The 21,638-nt window shown below is 38.9% G+C and overlaps 1 pseudogene; it reads left to right on the forward strand.

Annotated features, from left to right (window-relative positions):
- The first annotated feature begins 2,278 nt into the window (after window positions 1-2,278).
- On the forward strand, window positions 2,279-21,364 carry LOC118049075 (uncharacterized; annotated as a pseudogene).
- Window positions 21,365-21,638: the final 274 nt, after the last annotated feature.

Genomic DNA, 21,638 nt, shown 5'->3' on the forward strand with positions numbered 1-21,638 from the left:
CATCGACTCATTTTTCTTGATTATTTCTAAGACAACAGTGGTTGTGTGCAATGTCGAATCCATGCAACATCTTTGGAAACAATTTCAGTGATGTTTTCTGAGTTGGAAACGACCAAGTTTTTGCTGTTTCGTATGAGTCAATAGGGGCTGTGTGCGATGTCGAATCCATGCAACATCTTTGGAAACAATTTCTGTGATGCATTCTCAGTTGGAAACGACTCAGTTTTTGTTGTATCGTTTGAGTCAATAGGGGATGTGTGGGCAGACGAATACATGCGTCAGGTCTGGAAACAGTTTCGGTGATGATTTTCTGACTGGGCATCGACTCATTTTTCTTGATTCTTTCTGAGACAACAGTGACTGTGTGTGATGTCGAATCCATGCAACATCTCTGGAAACAATTTCAGTGATGCTTTCTGAGTTGGAAACAACCAAGTGCCTGCTGTTTTGTTTGAGTCAATAGGGGCTGTGTGCGCTATCGAATGCATGCAACATCTCTAGAAACAATTTCAGTGATGCTTTCTTAGTTGGAAACAACCAAGTGCCTGCTGTTTTGTTTGAGTCAATAGGGGCTGTGTGCGCTATCGAATGCATGCAACATCTCTAGAAACAATTTCAGTGATGCTTTCTTAGTTGGAAACAACCTAGTTTTTTTGTCATTTAAGTCAATTGGGGCTGTGTGCGTTGTCGAATCCAAGCATCAGCTCTAGAAACAATTTCAGTGATGCTTTCTGAGTTGGAAACGACACAGTTTTTGTTGTTTTGTTTGAGTCAATAGGGGCTGTGTGTGCTCTCGAATCCATGCAACATCTCTGGAAACAATTTCATTGATGCTTTCTCAGTTGGAAACGACCTAGTTTTTTTGTTTCATTTGAGTCAACAACGGGTGTGTGGGCAGATAAATCCATGCGTCAGCTCCGGAAACGGTTTTGGAGATGATTTTTTGACTGGGCATCGACTCATTTTTCTTGATTCTTTTTGAGACAACAGTGGCTGTGTGTGATGTCGAATCCATGCAACATCTTTGGAAACAATTCTTGAGGATTCTGGGAAAATTATGATGTTAGCAATGACGTCTTGTTCAGACAAGAAGATAAGGATTGTCACCAAGTCAAGATGTGGCCACCCACTCATCAATTAGTTAACAAATCAATAGTTCCAAATTTTGGCCTATAAAAGGAGGCACTTACCATGTATTGAGGCATCTTGGTTTCCAGATCAAGATCATGCTCTTGCTTTCTCTCTTTGTATTGCTTATGTTTTGCTTTCATTAATATCAAGTTTATGCACTTCATTTCCTTTCCTTAGTTAACTTCTTTCTCATTTATGTTCTTATCTTGTTCATTTATGTTTCTTTCTTCCATTATGTTTATCTAAGTTAATTATGTCAAGGTGAAAAGGGTACACTAATGGTGTAAGAACAAGTATAATATAAACTTAACATGGACCTTAACGTTGGATACTAACATGTTTTATATGTGTTATCTTGTTCACTTTTAATACTTTGCTTGTTAAATGGTTAATCTAGATTTATGTTGTATAACACTTGGTACAACAAATACTTGGTACTTTCATAGCCCATACTGTATGGTATAACCGACACCTGAGCTATGAAAGGGACTTGATTTGTTGTTAACATAAGTTATAATCATGAATGCCTGCCAACATTTACAAGTACTAGCTTTATTCAAATAAGATAACTAATGTAATCATGTTAACAATTTATAATCTGATTGGAACCTCCTTTATGTGTGATTTCCAATTGAGTAATAAGAGTTTATACTATACTTGTTTGAAGTACCATTAGTGGATCCTCTAACCTTTACATTTATTTTTATCGTTGTTTAATCCTTACATTAATCTTTCAACTCAAAGTTCTCATTAATTTCTTCCTTCTCTTCTTTATTATTGTTGTTGTTGTTGTTGTCTTATTATTTATAATTTATACAATTAACCTCTCTGTGGTTTGACCTCGGTCTTGCCTAGTTATTTATTACTTCGACACTCCTACACTTGGGAGATGACATCAAGCTTTTGATCGTGTCAAGTTTTTGGCGCCGTTGCCGGGGAGGTAAATTCTTGTATAAATTATAATATTTAATTTATTTTCTCTTTTCACTTTTCATTTTATCTAACTTTTGTTTTCTTTGTTTTGTTTTGTTTCTTTTTCTTCCATTTTCTTTTCTTCCTTTTATTCTCTTTTTACACGTGCATGAGAGTTTGGTCACGTACTTTAAGTGGTCGACTTTGTAGGGTATCCTCATCATTTTCAGAAAATATGGCCGAAGAAGATAATCAATCGCTTCATAATGAGAATAATGAGAACAACCGTATGAGAACACTTAGAGACCACATGAATCCCACAAGAACAAGTGCACCCTCATGCATAGTTTTCCCTCCTGATGCATCTCATTTTAATTTTAAGCCAAACATTATTCAACTTTTACCTTCTTTTCATGGTTTAGACCTAGAAAATCCATACTTGCATTTAAGAGAATTTGAGGAGGTCTGTAATACCTATAATGACTCAAATTGTAGCATGAACACCATTCGATTAAAGCTTTTTCCTTTTTCATTAAAAGATAAAGCTAAAACATGGCTACAAAATTTGAGACCAGGATCCATTCGTGCTTGGGATGAAATGCAACAACAATTTTTAAAGAAGTTTTTTCCGTCTCATAGAACAAACTCTTTCAAAAGACAAATCATCACTTTCACTAAAAAACCAGGAGAAACATTTTACCAATGTTGGGATAGGTATCGAGATTTGCTTAATACTTGCCCTCATCATGGTTTTGAAACATGGAGATTGGTTTCACATTTTTATGAAGGTTTATCATCTAGAGATTGGCAAATGGTTGAATTGATGTGTAATGGAACTTTCGAAGATAAGGACCCTAATGAAGCAATGGAGTACCTAGACTTGCTAGCCGAAAATGCTCAAAATTGGGACATCACAGGTACTTATGAGGCACCAAGTAAAACTCAACCTCATACATCTAGTGGAGGTATGCATAACCTTAGGGAAGATCATGACCTCCAAGCCAAGTTTGCATCTTTAGCTAGAAAAGTCGAAGCACTTGAATTGAAAAAGAGTGGTCAATTAAAATCTATTCAAGACATTGTGTGTCAAATCTGTGAAGCCAGGGAACACTCAACAAATGATTGTCCAACTTTGCCTTCTTTTAGGGAATGCCTCCATGAACAAGCTCATGCTTTAAATAGTTTCCAAAGACCCAACCATAACCCATACTCACAAACGTATAACCTTGGTTGGAGAAATCACCCAAATTTCAGTTGGAAGAGTGATAGCAACAATGCACAAACTTCACAGCCACCGTTTCAAGCACACCATAATTTTCAAAATTCTCATGGATATGCACCTCCTTATGCTCCACCTCCTAGAAGAAATCTTGAGGAAACATTGCATGCATTCATTGAAAAGCAGGAGACAATCAACACTCAACTTGCTCAAAGCATGACAGATTTTAAAGATGCTCTTGCAAAATTAACATCTGCTCTCAGTTTCCAAGAGAAAGGTAAGTTTCCATCTCAACCACAACAAAATCCAAAAGGGCAATACAATGCAAATGCGAGTAGTTCTGGAAGCCAACACATGGATCAAGTCAAATCAGTCATCACTCTTCGTAGTGGTAAGGTTATTGAAAAACCCATTCTTGAACCTTGTGAGAAAGATGATGAGTCTATCTCTAAGGGTAAGGAAGGGGTTGACCTGAACATTGCGAAGAAAAGGCTGATTCCCCGCCAGCACTTCCATTTCCTTATGCCATGACCAAACAAAGAAAAGTCAATCACAACTCTAAAATCTTTGAAACTTTCAAACAAGTGAGGATCAATATACCTTTGTTGGATGCTATTAAACAGGTTCCTTCCAATGCTAAATTTTTGAAAGATTTGTGCACTGTGAAGAGAAAACTGAATGTGAAAAAGAAAGCCTTTTTTTTTTTTTTTGGTCAAATGTAAGAAATATATTGATAAAAAAGAGCAAGGCGAGCTTGCATTACAAGCTGGAAACCAGCAGTGCACAGAGTATGTACATAAGCAAGAAGCTGAGAAAACAAGCAAAAAACCAGAAAAGGGAACAGGCTCCCTTGAACAAAAATACACAGCCGATCAACAGTTTATAACCTCCCAAATCAAGCAATTAAGCAAGCCGATCAGACCTGGACAGCTAATAAGAGAGGCGCTCATACCCAGCCAATAGCATGTGGGACATGAAGGAACCAGCCTATCGAAATGAAGAACCCAACAACCGGCAGGGATGAGAAAAGCTTCAGCCAACCCAGCCAAACCAGCCGCATGGCATACATGCATAAAGAAATGAAGGGGCCACACGGATGCAACCCAACCAATCCAAGACAGCCACACACCATAGGCCAAACCAGCCACGGGATGCAGCCAAATAACGCAGCTAACCTTGAAATGAAATGAATTTCTGCCAAGCAACCGGCTGATCCTTGTAGGGACCTCGCGGATGCAACTTGACGAACAGGAGCAGACACCAACCAAAAAAGCAGGCCTAACAAATTAATTCTTTAGCCAGCCGACCATGCTTCATCATCACAGACAGGGAAGTTTCATCATCACAACGAAGAAAGCAAAGGCCTTCATCATAACAGAGGAAGCCAATCAAGTTCTCCCACCCATTCAGATTAAATTAAAATCCATGCTTGCATGAACCATGCACTCATGAGACGAACCCACTTCAAGGATTTGCCAAGGAAAAACTCACTTGGACCCACCCATGCATTGCCCATGCAGTAGCTTATTCCCAATCCAGCCACGTGAAAAGGAGCTAAAATAATTCAGCCTCTTCATATTGATCACAGTGGACTACTTCAACCTATTCATGCAGCAGAACCCAACAACCCCGCATGGAGCTAATGAATCGGAATCAATTGGAAGTGGTCCTTTCCATGAAAATAAAACACGGTATAAAACAGAATTTGGAACCTCCTGAACATGGCTTCAACTTCTCTGGATTTAGCATAAAAAATCCTTTTGTTTCTTTCTTCCTAGATAAGATATACAGTGATACCCAAGGACACTCTACGCATCCGTGAGACAAGATTGGACTTCTTGGGATATAGCCCCCGAAGTGCACTGGAGATGGACGACATCCTCCTGCCAATATGAAGCCAATCTTTTATCCTGTCCCACAACCTGCCCGTCCAGTTACATGCGAAGAACAAATGAGCATGGGACTCAGCTTCACACCGACAGAAGGCACAAGAGGGATTAGTCGGGATGAACCACAACCTGTCTCGAGTTTTAAGCTTACCCATGGCCGCCAGCCATAATATAAAGCTGTATTTTGGAAGTGACCACTGCTCCCAGACAACCCGTCCCCATGGGACTGTTGGACCAGCCGGCCTGAAGAAATCATATGCATGGGCAAGAAAAGGACCTGCCGAATTAGCCCAGTTTCTCATCATAGAGACACTCTCCACCTCTGAGCCCCCACAATGTTGAGAGATAACATCCCGAACCGTGATGATGGCTTTCCATAAAGGGGACGAAGAGTGGTGTGCCTGGGCCGACCAGATGGAGCCACTGCTCAAATAAAAGTGGTGAATCCAACGAATCCAAACCGAGTCCGATTTAAGATGAATATTCCATAGCTGCTTGCTAAGAAAACTACAGTTGTGGCTTGGAGATCAAACAAACCCAGACCACCCTTATTTTTAGGGAAACAGACAGTCTTCCAGGCGACAATGGCGGAGGAAACCCGACAGGCATCTCCAGTCCAGAGGAAATTCCTGCAAATACTGATAATTTGCTTCAGCACAATAGCAGGGACAGGGAAGATATTTAACCAGAACTGGACCTTCCCAAATAAAACCGATCGGAGGAGCTCCAATCTCCCTGCATAAGTAAGATATCTACCCATCTAGCCTTGGATTGACGAGTGCAGGTCTTGCAGAAGCGGGGTGAATTGGCTAGCAAGCAGCCTGTGCGGGCTAAGTGGGACTCCAAGGTATGTAAAAGGAAACTGCCCTTCCCTGAAGCCGGAGGCTGAAAGAATAGCAAGCTTCTGCACAGAACTAACTCCCCCAAAGAAAATGAATGATTTCTGGGGGTTAATGTGCAAACCTGAGGTCCGATCAAAGATAGTAAGCTGTTGCATAATACAAGTGACTGATGAGAGGTCCCCCCGAGCAAGAAGAAGGACATCATCTGCAAAGGCCAGGTGGGTGATGCCCTGAATTGCACATTTAGGATGATACCAAAACCCCTCCTGCTGAGAAGCTAGAGAGAGCATCCTTGAAAAATATTCCATACAACATATGAAAATATACGGAGACAAGGGATCTCCTTGACGTACCCCACACTGTCCCGAAAAAAACCCATGAATATCTCCATTTACAGCTACCGAGTAAGATGCCGAGGAAATACACTGCATAACAAGCACAACAAAGTGAGTAGGGAAGCCAATGTGGCAGAGAAGGCTTTCCAAGAAATCCCATTGCACTGAATCAAAGGCCTTCTTGAAGTCCACTTTCAGCAAGCAACGGGGAGAAGAACGCTTCCTGCAATATTGGCGAAGAAGTTCCTGAACCAGATTTATATTGTCACTCATATATCTCCCACCCAAGAAAGCATTCTGCATGGGGCTGACCATTTCATGAAGTACTTGAGCAAACCGGCTAGCTAAGATCTTGGACAACACTTTGTAAATTACATTACAATAGGAGATAGGTCTGAAATCAGAGGGGGAGGATACATTCCCGGATTTGGGAACCAAGGCAATGATGGAGTGGCTCACCTGTTTGAGCAGCCGGCCAGTATGAAAGAAGTCTTGGATGGCAGCGCAGAAGTCTCCACAAACTATAGGCCAGGCTTGCTTGAAGAAGAAGGAGGAATACCCGTCTGGGCCAGGGGCTTTTTCATTTGCAATACTGAAGACAACTTGCCGAATATCATCCTGTGAAACCGGGGATAGAAGAGCACTTTGGAGGTGGGATGGGAGGCATGGACCCCGCTGAATTATGTCTCTGTCAAGGGGGATGGTAGGCTTCGGGGTGCCCAGCAGCTGCTGATAGTAAGACACAAATGCATCCCCAACTTCCTTGAGAGAGGTAGTAGTCCGACCATTGCTGCATGTGATGGAAGGAATGAAGTTCCTCCGGTGGTTGTGCCCCATTAGTGCATGGAAGAACTTGGACCCTCTGTCACTGTCCTTAAGGAACTGGCATTTAATTTTCTGCCTAAAGAACTGGTTCTCTGCAAACTTCAGGGAAGAAAGTTTATGGCGAAGAAGCTTGTCCTACTCTAACAATAACAGGTTATCCCTGTCTTGCTGGAAAGTAGTTTGGAGCTGATCGAGCTGGGACTCAAGCCGAGAAACCCTCTCAGAAATATGGCTAAAATGAAGCCGGTTGAGCTCTTTCAAGGGGCCCTTCAAGAGCTTGAGCTTGCGACAAAGAATATACATCGGGGTGCCATAAATCGAGGAAGACCAACAAGAAGAAACCACTCCCAGAAACTGATCATGGGCAGCCCACATATTGAAAAATTTGAAGCTTCGCCTACCCTGCACATAAGGATCCAGCCTCACTGCAGCAGGAGAGTGATCTGAAAATGCCCCTTAGAGTTTCAAAGTGCACGTGAGTAGAACGATGCAAAGAGGGCCAGAAGGGATTAATTAAAACTCTATCCAGCTTACTCTAAACAGTGCCGTTTGACCAAGTGTAGTGGCAGCCTGTATAGTTAACATCCCGAAGGCCAATATCAAGACAGCAGCCACTAAAATCTGAAACTTCATAAGAGGAGATTGCGCCACCATTGTGCTTGTCAGAGGGGGAAAGAAGAGAGTTGAAGTCTCCTAGAATCAGCCAAGGATGGTTGGAATTCCAGCTCCTTAGCTCCTCCCAAAGAGGACACCTAGCTGTGATGGAATTAAAGCCATATACAAACGTAGCCTTAAAGCTAACATGGGAGATTAAACAAGTGATTGAAATGTGTATGGCTTGCGCAGAGGAGGCAAGCAAAGTGACATGCACTGTATCCGGATTCCAAAAAAGAACAATCCTAGCCGTGTGGGCTAATTCTGCATTGGAGAGATACTGCCAATGCTTCAGCCTACGTGCATGCATGGAAGCAATCCTGGTCGGGAGCATTTTGGTTTCCAGTAACCCACAAACATCAAGCTTGTTCTTCTTCATGAGGCTAACTACCTCATGCTGTTTCAGGGGATTGTTCAGTCCCCTGACATTCCAGCTATAGATTATCATGGGTGAGCAGTGGAAGGGAATACCCTTCCGCTACGACTACGCTGCTTTTGGTTACCAGTCCTGACCCCACACTGATTAGCCACTTCAACTGGAGGAACATTCACCAAATTCCCAACCCCTATAGTAGTCCCTGTGGCAGGTGTTGTGTTGTGATCCACCCCTTCACAAGGAATTAACAATGGAGCAGTAGGGGGCGGTCCTGTGCATTTCCATCACAAGGGATTGAAATTAATAAATTTGGTCTAGGAGAAAGAGGAGGGTGCTGACCTGTACCCATGGAGACAGGAGGGGTGGGTGGAGAATGAGGCACCCGGCCAGAACCAGCAACTTCCTTTCCCTTGCGCAGCTTGCTAGCCTTGCGAGAATCCACCGTAACCCAACCAGCTGAATTATCAAGTGCAACTTCTGGCGTGACTATTTCCTCAGCAGCCTGTTGATTAATATTGCTGTGGGGCTGGCCATGCATAGTTGGGGGAGAGGACACTAGTGGAGGCTGGGGGCCCAATCTGTTAAAGACATTCTCCCTATCAACATCATCCTGAGTCTGAGGTTGGGAGCAAGGAACCTTGGTGGTTGAGGCCGTAGCCTTGGAACAGAGAAGGCGGGAGTGACCAAGAACGTGGCAAAAATTGCAATACTTGGGGAGAGTCTCGTAGACCATTTTTTGATGAATGTAGGACCATCTGGTAGAGCTATCTCCACTGTGTGACGCAGCTCCTCCAGCAGGTCAATTTCCACCAACACTCTAGCGTAAGACATGCGAGAGAGGTTTGAGGTAAGCTGGTCACACTGAATCGGCTTGCCAATAACACTGGCGATCTTGGAGAGACAGATAAGGGACCAACAACACAGTGGAAGACTAGGAAATTTTACCCAGACTGGCACCCGTGACATCTCTTCGCAAGAGAAATCAAAAAACTTTGTCATAGGCCTGAGAACAAGGGGCTGACCATACACAAGATAGGGACCTCCCCGAAGCACATCAAGCTTATCCTCCTCAGACTTGAAACGATAAATCAGCCAGCCCGTCTCATGTATGGTGAGAGTGGCTTCAGTTTTCCAGACATTAGCAATAATACTATTGAGAGCTTTAAACCCAGTACTTTTACCAGAAATATAACCCACAACACAATAATTCCAAACTTCAAACTTAGACATGATATCATCGTGGGAAATAGCACACAATTTAGATAAGTGATTAAGTGCATAATTTTGAAGCTTGGTGCAGGAAGTAGTAACTCTATTGGAAAAGAGAATATCACGCCATTTGCTAGTACTTGGGCCAGGGATAGGGTTACCTGAACCAGGGGGGGAGCAGGCACTTGTCTTCCAGTGTTTGAAGCCGGAGGCATCTCACGCTGTTGCAAGGAGTGAATTGTCTTTGAAGTAAACCCCGGGGGGGACAAGATTGGAGCAGGGAGCATTTCAGTCCCTTAAGGGGAGTCACAATCATCATCTGAAAAGTTTAAGTCCAGCTGATCCTCGCCCAGAATCTCCTCATCAGAACCGGCTGTGCAGTCTTCCACCGGGACCACTTTCAATTGTTTGTAACCAGTAGCAACCTCCGTTTCTTGGGAGGACCCACTACATGGGTGGAAGAAGCAGTAACAGCATGGGGGCCTTGGGCCACTGAACCGTCTCCATCACAAAGCTGGACACGCATGGTAGAAGGGGGTGTACCAAGGGGGCTAGGGACACCGACAGCTTCAAAATCAGTAGCCACCTAGACCACTGAATCGTCCCCATCACTGTCACGCATGGTGGAAGGAGCTGGACCAAGGGGACAAGAAACGCCTTCAGTTTCAAAAGCAGGGGCAACATGACCGTCCCCATCAACTTCATGAGCGTTGGGGTCAACAAAGTGAGCAGGATCCTGTCTGCGGGCTACGGTGACTTTTCTCTTGTTCTTCGCCATTTGCAAGAATGGGCACGAGAAATGATGAAAAAGGGGGGCAAAAGGAAATGGGGGGGCAAAAGGAAATGGGGGGGAACGGAGAGGGGGAGAAATCAGTATCGGTGCAGTGGAGGAACGGAGAAGGGATGTGTAATTAATCTATGGAACTGAAGAAAGCTACCCATAATCGCCAGTAACAAGAGGGAATCCTCTCCACGGGAGAGGAGAGCATCTCTCTCTAAATTCTCTCTCCTTGACTTTGACTGAGAGCTCTTTCTTGAAAAAAAAAAAAAAGCCTTTTTAGCCGAACAAGTAAGTGCCATTTTTCAAAACAATAATGCTTTGAAATATAAAGACCCTGGTTGTCCTACAATTTCTTGCTTTATTGGAGTACATAAAATTGAAAGAGCCTTACTTGATCTTGGAGCTAGTGTGAATTTACTTCCATATTCAGTCTTTCAAAGTCTCAATCTAGGTGAGTTAAAACCAACTTCTGTAACTCTTTTACTTGCTGATAGATCGGTAAAAGTGCCTAGAGGAATAGTTGAGGATGTGTTAATTACAAGTTGATAAATTCATTTACCCTGTAGATTTTGTTGTCTTGGATACACAACCTGTTGAAGCATGTAATTCAATTCCTGTCATTTTAGGACGTCCATTTCTTGCCACTTTTAATGCATTGATTAATTGTAGGAATGGACTGATGAAGCTATCATTTGGAAACATGACATTGGAGATGAATATTTTCAACATTTACAAGCAACCTGGAGATGATAATGATTTACAGGAAGTGGACTTTATTGAAAAATTAGTTCATGATCAATTTCAAACCACTTCTAGTGAAACTGAGATTGATGAATCTGATGATTTGCAAATGGTCTACTTTCAGGAATCAAAGGCATGCAATTGGAGACCACAAATTGAAGAATTGCCACCACGATCAATTGAGCCCATACCTTCAAGTGTTCAACCACCAAAACCTGAATTGAAGCTGTTACCATTTAATCTCAAATACTCATTTTTGGGAGAAAATGAAACTTTTCCGGTAATAATCTCTTCCAAACTTAATGCACATCAAGAAGGTAAGTTATTACAGACTCTGAAAATGCACAAAAATGCATTAGGATGGACCATAGCTGACATAAAAGGAATTAGCCCTTTGATTTGCACACACAGGATTTATTTGGAGGAAAATGCTAAACCCTCTAGAGAAATGCAACGAAGGCTTAATCCTAATATGAAAGAAGTAGTGAAAAATGAAGTCATTAAGCTTCTAGATAATGGAATCATTTATCCTATTTCTGATAGCAAATGGGTAAGTCCTACCCAAGTTGTACCTAAAAAGTCTGGAGTCACTGTGATAATGAATGAGAAAAATGAGTTAATTCCAACTAGGATTGTTACTGGTTGGCGCATGTGCATTGACTATAGGAAACTTAATTCTATGACTAGAAAAGATCATTTCCCTTTACCTTTCATGGATCAAATCCTAGAAAGAGTTGCAGGTCATGAATTTTATTGTTTCCTAGATGGCTATTCAGGTTACAATCAAATTGAAATTGCATTGGAAGATCAAGAGAAGACTACTTTCACATGTCCATTTGGTACTTTTACATATCGAAGGATGCCTTTTGGATTATGTAATGCACCAGCCACGTTTCAAAGATGCATGCTTAGCATATTCAGTGATATGGTTGAACGTTTTCTTGAGATTTTTATGGATGATTTTTCTGTTTTTGGTGATTCATTTGATGATTGTTTGACTAACTTAGAAAAGGTTTTGAGCAGGTGTGAAGAAAATAATCTTGTACTAAATTGGGAAAAATGTCACTTTATGGTAACAAATGACATTGTACTTGGTCACATTGTTTCATCGAAAGGAATTGAGGTTGACAAATCTAAAATCGAGTTAATTGCCAACTTACCAACACCAAAATCTGTTAAAGATGTTAGATCATTCTTAGGACATGTTGGTTTTTACAGAAGGTTCATCAAAGATTTTAGTGTAATATCTAAGCCCTTTAGTAACCTTCTAACAAAGGATAATATTTTTGAATGGACTGAACATTGTGAAGAAGCCTTTGTTAAACTTAAAAACTTGCTTACTTCTGCTCCTGTCATTCAACCTCCTAATTGGTCATTACCTTTTGAAATAATGTGTGACGCTAGTGATTATGCCGTGGGTGTTGTCTTGGGACAAAGAAAAGATAAGAAACCTTATGTGATTTACTATGCAAGTAAAACTTTAAATAGTGTCAAATGAATTACACTACCATTGAAAAAGAATTACTTGCAGTAGTATTTGCTTGTGATAAATTCAGATCTTATCTTATTGGCTCACCTGTTGTTGTTTTTAGTGATCATGCAGCATTGAAATATCTTCTTTCTAAGAAAGATTCTAAGGCTAGATTGGTGCGATGGATTTTGTTACTTCAAGAATTTGATATCACAATCAAAGACAAGAAAGGCACCGAAAATGTTGTTGCAGATCATTTGTCAAGATTGACAACAGATTCGAAATCTGACATCACATCAATCGATGATTATTTTCTCGATGAATCTTTACTTTCTGTTTGTACGATGCCTTGGTTTGCTAATATTGTTAATTTTCTTGTTTCAGGACAATTGCCAGCTCATTGGAGTACCCAAGACAAAAGAAAGTTCTTGAACGAAGTGAAGAACTTTTATTGGGATGACCCTTATTTATTCAAATATTATCCTGATCAAATATTTCGAAGATGCATTCCTGACAATGAGGTAAGTAGTGTCATTAAATTTTGTCATTCTGAGGCATGTGGGGGTCATTTCTCATCAAGAAAGACAACTGCAAAAATCTTACAAAGTGGATTTTATTGGCCCACCATGTTCAAAGACTCACATGCATTCTGCAAGACTTGTGAAAATTGTCAAAAGTTGGGATCTATTTCAAAACGTCACATGATGCCTTTAAATCCTATTCTTGTCATTGAGATCTTTGACTGTTGGGGTATAGATTTTATGGGTCCATTTCCTCCATCATTTGGCTTCATGTACATATTAGTCGCAGTAGATTATGTTTCAAAATGGATAGAGACAATTCCAAGTCGAAACAATGATCACAAAACAGTGATAAAGTTTTTGAAAGACAATATTTTGAGTCGATTTGGAATCCCTCGAGCCATAATAAGTGATGGTGGAACACATTTCTACAACAAAGCCATTTGCTTCTTTAATGAAGAAATATGGAATCACACACAAAGTTGCCACCCCTTATCACCCTCAAACAAGTGGACAAGTAGAGCTTGCTAATAGGGAGATCAAACAAATCTTGGAGAAAACAGTGAACCCTAATCGGAAAGACTGGTCTTTAAGACTTAATGATGCACTTTGGGCTTATCGAACTGCATATAAAACATCATTAGGTATGTCACCTTATAGACTAGTCTATGGAAAACCTTGTCACTTGCCTGTGGAAATTGAACATAAAGCTTATTGGGCTATTAAAGCTTTCAATTCAAACATTGATGATGCTCGTCAGCTGCGAAAATTGCAAATAAATGAGCTTGAGGAAATTAGAAATGATGCATATGACAATTCAAGAATTCATAAAGCAAGAATCAAAGAGTTTCATGACAAGAAAACACTGAGAAAAACATTCAATGTTGGTAAAAAAGACTTGCTTTATAATTCTCGACTCCATTTATTTCCTGGAAAAACTAAGATCAAGATGGAGCGGTCCTTTTATTGTGAAACATGTGTATCCATATGGGGCCTGTGATATCGAGAATCCAAAGAATGACAATGTTTTCAAGGTAAATGGGCATCGGTTGAAAGTATATTTTAACAATTTTTCATTTGAAAATGACTCTACTGAATTGAGTGATCCTGTATATAAAGATTAATTCTTTTTCTTACATTGTTTTGTGTTTGTTTTGGTGTATCTTTTGTTTTGCTAGTTTCTCTCACCCCGGTCAAATGGCGGATAACGGTACTCCATGACTCTTTCTTCTTTCTTTGAATCTCCCATCCAATTCTCATTTGAAAATGGACACCACTCTTGAAAAATTAAAAAAGTATTTTCCCGCTCTGCCTCAAAATGCGATTACAAAAATTTACCATGCTAGGTGTGAAAGATTGAGGTTGTTAATGAACCATGGAATTCCTGAAGATATTCGTTGGTTGATTGAAGCAAAGGTCCGATTATCAGGTGAGTCCTCCAATTCTTTCATTTCACATATGCCTGGAACAGGTAAAAGCACTTTTGCAAAGAAACGTCGTGCAAAACGACTGAAAGTCTGTCACAGATGTGCCAGATAGACTTGTAATGCGACATGTCATTCTTTAGAAATGGTATCTGTAAACCGTGAAGATAAAATACAATTCATTAAGGATGGCCTGAGTGAGGGGTCTTTAGATAATCTTTTGTTGACCCTTGAGACGCATCCTAGTGGAGATGTGCATCGTGTAATTCATGATTTATGGCCACAATTCCATAAAGAACATGATCGACTTAGTCTTGGGAATCTGACTAAAAAAGACCCTGTTTGTCAGTTTTTAAGAAAACTGGATGGGAAGCCTATCCCCGACCCATAGAGGGCGTTTAAGTCGTTCTTGGACGTAAAACCAAGGGAAGCTGTGAGCCACAATCACAACTACCTGTACATACATGCTTTGTCAAAATAAATAAATAAAGAGAGAGAGAGTGAGACTACAGCTGGCCTACATATAGGTGGTATGATTGCATTTTCACTTTTTCATCTATAAATTCTTCTCTTCCTTACCTTCATTTCTACTCATCCCATACATTCATCAAATATAGAAGTGTGTAGAAATGGCAGGTTCCTCAAGTCATCACATAAGAAATATTTGTGTGTTCGGTGGATCCAGCCCTGGGAAAGAAAAAGAGTTTTTAGAATTAGCAAATCATCTTGGTCAAGTACTAGCTGAGAGAAAGATTCATTTAGTGTATGGGGGAGGCAGCCTTGGGTTAATGAGAGGTGTTTCAATGTCTGCATTTTTAGGAGGCAGTCAAGTTTTGGGGGTTGTCCCCAAAGCTTTGACAAATGGGGACATCATTGGAAAAACAATTGAAGAGGAACTACAGGTCCCAACAATGTGTGATCGACTGAATGCCATGTTTAGCCATGTTGATGTCTTCATTGCCTTACCAGGTGGTCTGGGCATATTGGAAGAGATCTTTCATATTTCATCTTGGGCCCAACTGCACATTCACCATAAACCTATAGGTTTGTTAAATGTTAATGGTTTTTATGATAAGTTGTTATCTTTCCTTGATCAAGCTGTGGAACAGGAATTTCTAACATCTTCAGCACGACAAATCATAATCTCTGGTGCTACTGCTGAACAATTGATTGACCAACTACAATCTTTCATCCCTGTCATTGATCCTTGCATGAGTCGCCTAGATTTGTCAGCTAAGGAAAGCCGTAAAAAGCTTAGATTAGATGTGAGCCTTCATCTGTGAAACCTTATGTCTTTTGGTTTTATTAATAACATGTTATTTTGTTTTGTTACTTCTTATATTTGTTTAAGTGTGTTTCAGGTTTGTCATTGTTCGCTGTTTCAGGTGATGTCTTCTATACTCTATCTTTCTACCTTAGGATATTGAGGACAATATCTCGTTTTGGTTGGAGGGAGAGGATAGTAGTTTAAAAAAAAAAAAAAACTAACCAACTAACTGTTTTTGTTTTTTAAAAAAATCATTTGGCAAAACTATTATTACTAGGATGGTAGAGTAAAGATGAATTATTCTTGAGATGCATCTTAGTAAAAATTTTCTAATGGTTATTTGCAATATTCATAACAAGGCCTATTAGAATACTTCTTGAAATATTCAGGTTTGCAAACTCTCGCATTGTTATCACTTAATTCTGCTCCTATACTCATTTAACAAGTATTATTAAACCTTCATTTTCACACACACACTTTAACATATGATTGTGGGTTGCACATTGGATTATTACATTATTTATGTTCTTTTGTTGAAGGTAACAACTAAGGGAAAGGGATAGTATATAATTCAACAAAAAAAAAAATTCATAATATTAATGATAATAAAAACGTAGACAAGTTTGGTTTCGTAGCCTCCCTAACCTAAGCAATTAAGCCCAAAGGGGTGTTTTAAAACCTAATACCCTAAAGTCAACTGACTTGGGAGCTATTGGCCCAAAGCTTGTTACATGGGTTAAGGAGAAAAGCTTAAGGGAATCAAACATTGCACTATCTACGTATTAGTATCTGCAACCCGAGTTGTTAAGCTTGAAGGGGTGTCTCAACATGTAATCTCCTAAGACCAACTGGTCTGGGAGTCATTAGCCTAAAACTCGTTACATGGGTTAAAGATACATTGTGTTTTAAGTTGTATGTGTATATAAATAAAAAAAGAAAAAAGAAAAAAAAAAGTAATAATAATAATAATCCCAACCCAAGGAAGTTCACCTTAAACATTTAAACATAATATTGTTTTCTTCCAACAAAAGCCCCATCATCTATGTTTTCATATATTGAGCACATAAAAAGAAGGTTTATTAATATCTTGTTTAAGAAGTATGAAGCAGTAATATAAATTTAATGAGAGTTTGTTTATCTGGATAGATTAATGGAAGTTGAATGATGAATGCCTTGCTTTGTGAAACTTGGAAAATATTTCTCTATTTTAACGCTTTAGATTACTAGGGACTAGTAATAAGCTGGTTGGGGGGGTGTGATTAGTACTTAAAAGTGCATGTTTATCAAGGTTTTATATCATCATTTTGCACTTGAAGTATCAATAACTCCTTAACTAAAGCATGTTTTATAATAACAAGTTTGATACTATAAGATACCTTAATTTATGGTAAATGCTCATCTTAAATGCAGGCCTATCACATAAATAAAAGGATTGATTGATGAGTTTAAGTATTGAAAGTGAAAGGACAAAGAGATGGCCAAACTTAGAAAAGAGATGCCGGTGCAGTCCAAACCGGAACATTTCTAGGTAATTGGATCATATCTGGAGCTCTAGATCTCGGATTTAGGTCCATTTTATATGGATGAAAAGGTAAGACAAAGGCCTACAACTTTCATGAGAAGCCCAAGATTTAAAAAGGCCATTTTGAAGTCCAAATTGAAGGAACAACGAAGAAGTCCGAAGCTGTCCCGCAGCCCAGACACTATTTAGTGTTCAACACATATCTTGAGTTCTAGAAGTCCAAACGACCTCTTTTTTTTTTGTTGGGAAGCTGAGACAATTTCCTAGAACATTCCTGAGGATTCTGGGCAAATTATGATGTTAGCAATGACGTCTTGTTCAGACAAGAAGATAAGGATTGTCACCAAGTCAAGATGTGGCCACCCACTCATCAATTAGTCAACAAATCAATAGTTTCAAATTTTGGCCTATAAAAGGAGGCACTTACCATGTATTAAGGCATCTTGGTTTCCAGATCAAGATCATGCTTTTGCTTTCTCTCTTTGTATTGCTTATGTTTTGCTTTCATTAATATCAAGTTTATGCACTTCATTTCCTTTCCTTTACTTAGTTAACTTCTTTCTCATTTATGTTCTTATCTTGTTCATTTATGTTTCTTTCTTCCATTATGTTTAGCTAAGTTAATTATGTCAAGGTGAAAAGGGTACACTAATGGTGTAAGAACAAGTATAATATAAACTTAACATGGACCTTAACGTTGGATACTAACATGTTTTATATGTGTTATCTTGTTCACTTTTAATACTTTGCTTGTTAAATGGTTAATCTAGATTTATGTTGTATAACACTTGGTACAACAAATACTTGGTACTTTCATAGCCCATACTATATGGTATAACCGACACCTGAGCTATGAAAGGGACTTGATTTGTTGTTAACATAAGTTATAATCATGAATGCCTGCCAACATTTACAAGTATTAGCTTTATTCGAATAAGATAACTAATGTAATCATGTTAACAATTTATAATCTGATTGGAACCTCCTTTATGTGTGGTTTCCAATTGAGTAATAAGAGTTTATACTATACTTGTTTGAAGTACTATTAGTGGATCCTCTAACCTTGACATTTATTTTTATCGTTGTTTAATCCTTACATTCATCTTTCAACTCAAAGTTCTCATTAATTTCTTCCTTCTCTTCTTTATTATTGTTGTTGTTGTTGTTGTCTTGTTATTTATAATTTATACAATTAACCTCTCTGTGGTTTGACCCCGGTCTTGCCGGGTTATTTATTACTTCGACACTCCTACACTTGGGAGAAGACATCAAGCTTTTGGTCGTGTCATTTCTGAAAATGATGAGGATACCCTACAAAGTCGACCACTTAATGTACGTGACCAAACTCTCATGCACGTGTAAGAAGAGAATAAAAGCAAGAAAAGAAAATAGAAGAAAAAGAAACAAAACAAAACAAAGGAAACAAAAAATAGATAAAATGAAAAGTGAAAAGAGAAAATAAATTAAATATTATAATTTATACAAGAATTTACCTCCCCGGCAACGGCGCCAAAAACTTGACACGACCAAAAGCTTGATGTCTTCTCCCAAGTGCAGGAGTGTCGAAGTAATAAATAACCCGGCAAGACCGGAGTCGAACCACAGAGAGGTTAATTGTATAAATTATAAATAATAAGACAACAACAATAAAAACAACAACAATAATAACAATAATAGTAATAGTAATAGTAGTAGTAGTAATAATAATAATAATAATAATAATAATAATAATAATAATAATAATACTTAGTACGTGGCGTTGTTATACCTGAGAATGATCTAAAAGATCGGGTCATAGGTTTCCAGCCTATATACTGAGTTTATGAAAAGATCAAAGAGATATATTATATAATATAAACAGAATGCAAATAATAATAATAATAATAATAATAAAAGAAGAAGAAGAAGAAGAAGATGAAGAAATTAATGAGAACTTTGAGATGAAAGATGAATGTAAGGATTAAACAATGATAAAAACAAATGTCAAGGTTAGAGGATCCACTAATGATACTTCAAAAAAATATAATATAAACTCTTATTACTCAATTGGAAACCACACATAAAGGAGGTTCCAATCAGATTATAAATTGTTAACATGATTACATTAGTTATCTTATTCGAATAAAGCTAATACTTGTAAATGTTGGCAGGCATTCATGATTATAACTTATGTTAACAACAAATCAAGTCCCTTTCATAGCTCAAGTGTCGGTTATACCATATAGTATGGGCTATGAAAGTACCAAGTATTTGTTGTACCAAGTGTTATACAACATAAATCTAGATTAACCATTTAACAAGCAAAGTATTAAAAGTGAACAAGATAACACATATAAAACATGTTAGTATCCAACGTTAAGGTCCATGTTAAGTTTATATTATACTTGTTCTTACACCATTAGTGTACCCTTTTCACCTTGACATAATTAACTTAGCTAAACATAATGGAAGAAAGAAACATAAATGAACAAGATAAGAACATAAATGAGAAAGAAGTTAACTAAGTAAAGGAAAGGAAATGAAGTGCATAAACTTGATATTAATGAAAGCAAAACATAAGCAATACAAAGAGAGAAAGCAAAAGCATGATCTTGATCTGGAAACCAAGATGCCTTAATACATGGTAAGTGCCTCCTTTTATAGGCCAAAGTTTGGAACTATTGATTTGTTGACTAATTAATGAGTGGGTGACCACATCTTGACTTGGTAACAATCCTTATCTTCTTGTCTGAACAAGACATCATTACTAACATCATAATTTGCCCAGAATCCTCAGGAATGTTCTAGGAAATTGTCTTAGCTTTCCAAAAAAAAAAAGATGAGGTCATTTGGACTTCTAGAACTCAAGATATGGGCTGAACACTAAATAGTGTCTGGGCTGCAAGACAGCTTCAGACTTCTTCATTGTTCCTTCAATTTGGACTTCAAAATGACCTTTTTAAATCTTGGGCTCCTATGAAAGTTGTAGGCCTTTGTCTTACCTTTTCATCCATATAAAATGGACCTAAATCCGAGATCTAGAGCTCCAGATATGATCCAATTACCGAGCAATGTTCCGGTTTGGACTGCACCGACATCTCTTTTCTAAGTTTGGCCATCTCTTTGTCCTTTCACTTTCAATACTTAAACTCGTCAATCAATCCTTTTATTTATGTGATAGGCCTACATTTAAGATGAGCATTTACCATAAATTAAGGTATCTTATAGTATCAAACTTGTTATTATAAAACATGCTTTAGTTAAGGAGTTATTGATACTTCAAGTGCAAAATGATGATATAAAACCTTGATAAATATGCACTTTTAAGTACTAATCAACACTTTCAAACTATATAGGGGTTGTGTGCCCTTTTGAATCTATGCATCAGCTCTGGAAACAATTTTGGTGATGATTTCTGAGTGTGCAGCGACCTAGTTTTCCTTGAATCTTTCTGAGTCAATAGGGGCTGTGTGCGCTAAGGAATCCATGCATGAGCTCTAGATACAATTTCAGTGATGCTTTCTGTGTGGGCAGCGACCTAGTTTTCCTTGACTTTTTTCGTGACAACAGGGGTTGTGTGTGCTGTCGCATCATTGCGTAAGCTCTAGAAAACCATTTTGGTGATGATTTCTGAGTGGGCAGCGACTCAATTTTCCTTGATTCTTTCTAAGACAATAGAGGTTTTGTGCATTGTCGAATCCTTGCATTAGCCTTGAAAACAATTTCGGTGATGATTTCTTAGGAGGCAGCGACACACTTTTCCTTGACTCTTTCTGAATCTACAGGGTTTGTGTGGTCTGACGAATCCATGTGTTAGCTTTGAAAAACATTTTGGTGATGATTTCTGAGTGGGCAGCGACCTAATTTTCCTTGATTTTTTCTGAGACAAAAGTGGTTGTGTGCGATGTCAAATCCATGTGTCAGCTCTTGAAAAAAATTCGTTAAGGATTTTTTAGTGGGCAGTGACGTAGTTTTCCTTGACTATTTTTGAGTCAACAAGGACTGCGTGCGCTTTCGAATCCATGTGTCAGCTCTGGAAACAATTTTGGTGATAATTTCTGAGTGAGCAACAGCTCAGTTTTCCTTGACTCTTTCTGAGTCAATAAGGGCTATGTGCGTTGTCGAATCAATGCATTAGCTCTGGAAACACTTTCAGTGATGATTTCTGAGTGGGCAGCGACTCATTTTTCATTGACTCTTTCTAAGACAATAGTGGCTGTGTGCGGTGTTGAATCCATGTGTCAGCTTTGGAAACAATTTCAGTGAGAATTTTTAAGGTAGCGATGCAGTTTTCCTTGACTCTTTCTAAGTCAACAGGGTTGTGTGTGCTGACGAATCCATACATGAGTTTTTGATACGATTTCGGTGATGATTTCTGTGTGAGCACCAACCCAGTTTTTCTTGACTCTTCCTAGGTCAACAGGGGCTGTGTGGGCTAACAAATTCATGCGTTAGAAGTGAAAAACTATTGCGGTGACAATTTCTGAGTGGGTAGAGACCCATTTTTCCTTACTCTTTCTGAGTCAACAGGGGTTGTGTG

This window comes from Populus alba, chromosome 12, assembly GCF_005239225.2.
Source record: "Populus alba chromosome 12, ASM523922v2, whole genome shotgun sequence".
Taxonomy (NCBI): domain Eukaryota; kingdom Viridiplantae; phylum Streptophyta; class Magnoliopsida; order Malpighiales; family Salicaceae; genus Populus; species Populus alba.